A 6449-nucleotide genomic window follows, 5' to 3' on the forward strand; every position below is an offset into this window, starting at 1 on the left:
AGCTCTGTCTGGCGCCTAAATGGCTTCCTGGCCGCAGACGACCTCCCTGGTGACGGGAAGCCCCTGTGACGATATCGATGACGTCACCGCAGCCAGGCAGCCACGTGTCCCTGGCGACAGTGGCGACAGTGACGTCAGTGAGGGCTCAAACTGGCCGTGCTCGACGTTCAGGGCCGAATTTGGCACTCGAACGGGGGGGGGGGGGGGGGGGGGGGGGCACCCGCCAGTCGAAAGAGCAGCGCCAGGCCTACATGAAACGCGTGTGAAAAGGTGGGCATGCTTGGAATAGTTCTCCGTCGGTTGCCGTTGGAAGATTCGCTTGGAAATAACTTGCTCACCGCCTCGATTGGCTTGTGTCGTTCCGCGCGGTGTTTGCGACCTACATTCAGACGCCCTAATCGGACGGACTCACCTCGAACTCCCAGGGCCCGCGAAGCCAGTCACACGCCCAGAACAGCTTGGCCACCGCGGGACGAGGCGCGTCCTTCGACTTTCTAAGGAACTACTGTGCTGGGGGGGACACTCCTCGCTCCACGGACAATTTGCCTTGTCGATTCCCGAGGACACTGGCACCTGCAACGTCGTCTGCTGCCATCTGGCGTTGACCAAATCAACTACGTCACACGCAGCCGAAACGTCACGGCTTGGACAATTCACGCCGTTTGCAACATGTAGAATTTTCGAAGCCGACGCCGGCATCGCTTCTCGGCCTATTGGCTAAGATCAAAGTGTAGTATCTGTTCTTATCAGCTTAATATCTGATACGCACCTCATTGAGGTGCTTCGATATTAAACTGATTTTTGGACCTCGGCGAGATGTCAGGGGCTTGCTCCGCTCTCGCCACGGGTTGGCCTGGTATTGCAGTACCTCCAGGATCGGCCCATAATAAACAAACCAACAATAGACCTTTCCCCAAATGCCCTTCCCCATTGTTAACTTCCCTTTCCCATGCCTTACCGAGCTTGGGAGGGGGAGGGGTCGGGGTGGGGGGTCCTGGGGCCAGGTGATTCAATTAAACTAAATATGTATCAGAAGCTAGGCAGATCAAGAACAGATACCGGTACAGTTGTGTGTGGGCATTAAATCAAGGCAAGAGTTTGGTCGAATAACCTCGTGTCCGAGCTCTGTCTGGCGCCTAAATGGCTTCCTGGCCGCAGACGACCTCCCTGGTGACGGGAAGCCCCTGTGACGATATCGATGACGTCACCGCAGCCAGGCAGCCACGTGTCCCTGGCGACAGTGGCGACAGTGACGTCAGTGAGGGCTCAAACTGGCCGTGCTCGACGTTCAGGGCCGAATTTGGCACTCGAACGGGGGGGAGGGGGGGGGGGCCACCCGCCAGTCGAAAGAGCAGCGCCAGGCCTACATGAAACGCGTGTGAAAAGGTGGGCATGCTTGGAATAGTTCTCCGTCGGTTCGTTGGAAGATTCGCTTGGAAATAACTTGCTCACCGCCTCGATTGGCTTGTGTCGTTCCGCGCGGTGTTTGCGACCTACATTCAGACGCCCTAATCGGACGGACTCACCTCGAACTCCCAGGGCCCGCGAAGCCAGTCACACGCCCAGAACAGCTTGGCCACCGCGGGACGAGGCGCGTCCTTCGACTTTCTAAGGAACTACTGTGCTGGGGGGGACACTCCTCGCTCCACGGACAATTTGCCTTGTCGATTCCCGAGGACACTGGCACCTGCAACGTCGTCTGCTGCCATCTGGCGTTGACCAAATCAACTACGTCACACGCAGCCGAAACGTCACGGCTTGGACAATTCACGCCGTTTGCAACATGTAGAATTTTCGAAGCCGACGCCGGCATCGCTTCTCGGCCTATTGGCTAAGATCAAAGTGTAGTATCTGTTCTTATCAGCTTAATATCTGATACGCACCTCATTGAGGTGCTTCGATATTAAACTGATTTTTGGACCTCGGCGAGATGTCAGGGGCTTGCTCCGCTCTCGCCACGGGTTGGCCTGGTATTGCAGTACCTCCAGGATCGGCCCATAATAAACAAACCAACAATAGACCTTTCCCCAAATGCCCTTCCCCATTGTTAACTTCCCTTTCCCATGCCTTACCGAGCTTGGGAGGGGGAGGGGTCGGGGTGGGGGTCCTGGGGCCAGGTGATTCAATTAAACTAAATATGTATCAGAAGCTAGGCAGATCAAGAACAGATACCGGTACAGTTGTGTGTGGGCATTAAATCAAGGCAAGAGTTTGGTCGAATAACCTCGTGTCCGAGCTCTGTCTGGCGCCTAAATGGCTTCCTGGCCGCAGACGACCTCCCTGGTGACGGGAAGCCCCTGTGACGATATCGATGACGTCACCGCAGCCAGGCAGCCACGTGTCCCTGGCGACAGTGGCGACAGTGACGTCAGTGAGGGCTCAAACTGGCCGTGCTCGACGTTCAGGGCCGAATTTGGCACTCGAACGGGGGGGGGGGGGGGGGGGGGCACCCGCCAGTCGAAAGAGCAGCGCCAGGCCTACATGAAACGCGTGTGAAAAGGTGGGCATGCTTGGAATAGTTCTCCGTCGGTTGCCGTTGGAAGATTCGCTTGGAAATAACTTGCTCACCGCCTCGATTGGCTTGTGTCGTTCCGCGCGGTGTTTGCGACCTACATTCAGACGCCCTAATCGGACGGACTCACCTCGAACTCCCAGGGCCCGCGAAGCCAGTCACACGCCCAGAACAGCTTGGCCACCGCGGGACGAGGCGCGTCCTTCGACTTTCTAAGGAACTACTGTGCTGGGGGGGACACTCCTCGCTCCACGGACAATTTGCCTTGTCGATTCCCGAGGACACTGGCACCTGCAACGTCGTCTGCTGCCATCTGGCGTTGACCAAATCAACTACGTCACACGCAGCCGAAACGTCACGGCTTGGACAATTCACGCCGTTTGCAACATGTAGAATTTTCGAAGCCGACGCCGGCATCGCTTCTCGGCCTATTGGCTAAGATCAAAGTGTAGTATCTGTTCTTATCCGAACCTGCCATATTCCACTGTTCAATTTCCTTCAAAAATATATTTTTTTCCCTCTTGTTTTCTTTTTCCTTCATTCTTTTTGCATTTTACATCTTGCATAGTTAGTTGTAAATATTGTAAATATATGTATATAGGGTATTAATTGAACGCACGCACAGAAATGTGAATTTTAAAACATAGTATAAAATTTTTTGGCGACTTAGATTAGCCCAGTTCCCAAGCAGGGGTCAGAATGAGACCAGATGGATGGTCTCGACCCTTTGCACTGGGCGCACATATGTATATACTTGCCATTGAGCACTATAGGCACATTGTTTTAAACATGAGTTATGAATTATGTTATTAATTTATGTTTTAAACCTTTATGTTTTATGTTATTATGTTATTATTTTATGTTAGTATGCCTTCAATTTACACTGGCACGTTTTATCCACATTGATTTAATCAGATAATTAAATGTTCCGTTTCTATTGGTGCTACAACAAAAATAATAAAATGTTAAATATCAAAATGTAATAAGTGGTGCCAATAGTTTTGAATATTCCGTACACGTATATACTTGGTGCTCACATGTTAATTAATTCTTCCATTGGTGCTAAAACAAAAAAAGTAAACAGTTAAGATTATAAAGTGAAAATTAGTTTCAATGGACATTATTTGGAAGGCGTATATGTATGTATGTTTTGTAAATACTAAGTCTGGGTTCACAGAGAGCGTAAGGGGAGTACTGTGGGGACGGCAACGGGCCGTTTCGGTGCCGGGGTCGGCGACACAAAGTATGACGTCGGTCTGGGCATCGGGACGGTTCGGGGGCGGCTTCGCAGTAGTCCCCCAATTCCATATGGAGTACTGTGGGATCGACGGGGCCGTCGCGACGCCGAGTGCTGTCTCGCCAATAGGGCTTTCAGCACGGGCGTCGGGACGGCACCGGACGGGCTCACAGTAAAATAATGAAAAATTTTAAACAAATAGATACATCCTTTGTAAAACCCCTGTATACAGTAATTGTAAATGAATAATTGTATATGCCCGTTTGGATACGTGAAATAAAAGATACCCACTGCGGGTTTATGCTGCAAAAAAAAAGTATCTGTTCTTATCAGCTTAATATCTGATACGCACCTCATTGAGGTGCTTCGATATTAAACTGATTTTTGGACCTCGGCGAGATGTCAGGGGCTTGCTCCGCTCTCGCCACGGGTTGGCCTGGTATTGCAGTACCTCCAGGATCGGCCCATAATAAACAAACCAACAATAGACCTTTCCCCAAATGCCCTTCCCCATTGTTAACTTCCCTTTCCCATGCCTTACCGAGCTTGGGAGGGGGAGGGGTCGGGGTGGGGGTCCTGGGGCCAGGTGATTCAATTAAACTAAATATGTATCAGAAGCTAGGCAGATCAAGAACAGATACCGGTACAGTTGTGTGTGGGCATTAAATCAAGGCAAGAGTTTGGTCGAATAACCTCGTGTCCGAGCTCTGTCTGGCGCCTAAATGGCTTCCTGGCCGCAGACGACCTCCCTGGTGACGGGAAGCCCCTGTGACGATATCGATGACGTCACCGCAGCCAGGCAGCCACGTGTCCCTGGCGACAGTGGCGACAGTGACGTCAGTGAGGGCTCAAACTGGCCGTGCTCGACGTTCAGGGCCGAATTTGGCACTCGAACGGGGGGGGGGGGGGGGGGGGGGCACCCGCCAGTCGAAAGAGCAGCGCCAGGCCTACATGAAACGCGTGTGAAAAGGTGGGCATGCTTGGAATAGTTCTCCGTCGGTTGCCGTTGGAAGATTCGCTTGGAAATAACTTGCTCACCGCCTCGATTGGCTTGTGTCGTTCCGCGCGGTGTTTGCGACCTACATTCAGACGCCCTAATCGGACGGACTCACCTCGAACTCCCAGGGCCCGCGAAGCCAGTCACACGCCCAGAACAGCTTGGCCACCGCGGGACGAGGCGCGTCCTTCGACTTTCTAAGGAACTACTGTGTGCTGGGGGGGACACTCCTCGCTCCACGGACAATTTGCCTTGTCGATTCCCGAGGACACTGGCACCTGCAACGTCGTCTGCTGCCATCTGGCGTTGACCAAATCAACTACGTCACACGCAGCCGAAACGTCACGGCTTGGACAATTCACGCCGTTTGCAACATGTAGAATTTTCGAAGCCGACGCCGGCATCGCTTCTCGGCCTATTGGCTAAGATCAAAGTGTAGTATCTGTTCTTATCAGCTTAATATCTGATACGCACCTCATTGAGGTGCTTCGATATTAAACTGATTTTTGGACCTCGGCGAGATGTCAGGGGCTTGCTCCGCTCTCGCCACGGGTTGGCCTGGTATTGCAGTACCTCCAGGATCGGCCCATAATAAACAAACCAACAATAGACCTTTCCCCAAATGCCCTTCCCCATTGTTAACTTCCCTTTCCCATGCCTTACCGAGCTTGGGAGGGGGAGGGGTGGGGGTGGGGGTCCTGGGGCCAGGTGATTCAATTAAACTAAATATGTATCAGAAGCTAGGCAGATCAAGAACAGATACCGGTACAGTTGTGTGTGGGCATTAAATCAAGGCAAGAGTTTGGTCGAATAACCTCGTGTCCGAGCTCTGTCTGGCGCCTAAATGGCTTCCTGGCCGCAGACGACCTCCCTGGTGACGGGAAGCCCCTGTGACGATATCGATGACGTCACCGCAGCCAGGCAGCCACGTGTCCCTGGCGACAGTGGCGACAGTGACGTCAGTGAGGGCTCAAACTGGCCGTGCTCGACGTTCAGGGCCGAATTTGGCACTCGAACGGGGGGAGGGGACCGATCTGTTAAAGATCAAACTACACCGGTGGTCAAAAAGCCCAACTTGGGGGTGCCACCACGCCCGAGGCGTAGCCCGCCAGGGAGGGGTCGGAATGTGCCTGCAAAACCCTTCAAACATTAATTTAATGGATCCTCTCTTTATTTTCATCGGTATATTAATGGCGGTAACTGTGGTCTCAATGAATGTGAACGGGTTATATGAAAAAAGGACGAGTGTTTTAAATAAAATAGTAAGGTTAAAGTGTGATGTGGCATGTATACAGGAAGTGCATGTGGTGCCGGACAATTTGGGACCATGGATTAATCGGAACTACGGACTTCATTTCTATAGCAGTAGCCAGGCCCACGCAGGCGCGGCCATCATTACCAGAACTGCTGTAGAAAGGGAGTTTGTAGTTCCAGGGGGGTTAGAGGGGAGAATATGCCATGTGCGCCTGGGGTCCGGCACGCATGTTCTCTCTGTATACATGCCCACACAGAATCCAATTAAAAACCACGATAAAGCTATAATCTTCTGTCAAAAGCTAAAAGAGTATGTGAGGAAATTTAGGGGGGAACAGTGGATTTTAGGGGGGGACTTTAATTTTGCTTCGGGAAGGAACGATAGAGGGACGGGGACTTTGTTACCAGGGGACATCTTGTATAAAAAGCTTTGGCAGGAGATTATAGAT

General features: G+C 52.1%; 4 non-coding genes and 1 pseudogene across 4 annotated transcripts; all 5 read left to right on the top strand.

Annotated features, from left to right (window-relative positions):
- The first annotated feature begins 697 nt into the window (after nucleotides 1-697).
- On the top strand, nucleotides 698-890 carry LOC135491898 (U2 spliceosomal RNA). The gene has a single exon (XR_010447976.1). It is a non-coding gene; the product is annotated as a U2 spliceosomal RNA (small nuclear RNA).
- A 921-nt stretch (nucleotides 891-1811) lies between these two features.
- On the top strand, nucleotides 1812-2004 carry LOC135491899 (U2 spliceosomal RNA). Its single transcript, XR_010447977.1, has one exon. It is a non-coding gene; the product is annotated as a U2 spliceosomal RNA (small nuclear RNA).
- Nucleotides 2005-2927: 923 nt separating this feature from the next.
- Nucleotides 2928-3034, top strand: LOC135491854 (U2 spliceosomal RNA; annotated as a pseudogene).
- A 998-nt stretch (nucleotides 3035-4032) lies between these two features.
- Nucleotides 4033-4222, top strand: LOC135491801 (U2 spliceosomal RNA). Its single transcript, XR_010447914.1, has one exon. It is a non-coding gene; the product is annotated as a U2 spliceosomal RNA (small nuclear RNA).
- Nucleotides 4223-5148: 926 nt separating this feature from the next.
- LOC135491900 (U2 spliceosomal RNA) lies at nucleotides 5149-5341 on the top strand. The gene has a single exon (XR_010447978.1). It is a non-coding gene; the product is annotated as a U2 spliceosomal RNA (small nuclear RNA).
- The last annotated feature ends 1108 nt before the right edge of the window (nucleotides 5342-6449 follow it).

The sequence above is a fragment of the Lineus longissimus genome, chromosome 7 (genome assembly GCF_910592395.1).
Source record: "Lineus longissimus chromosome 7, tnLinLong1.2, whole genome shotgun sequence".
Classification (NCBI taxonomy): domain Eukaryota; kingdom Metazoa; phylum Nemertea; class Pilidiophora; order Heteronemertea; family Lineidae; genus Lineus; species Lineus longissimus.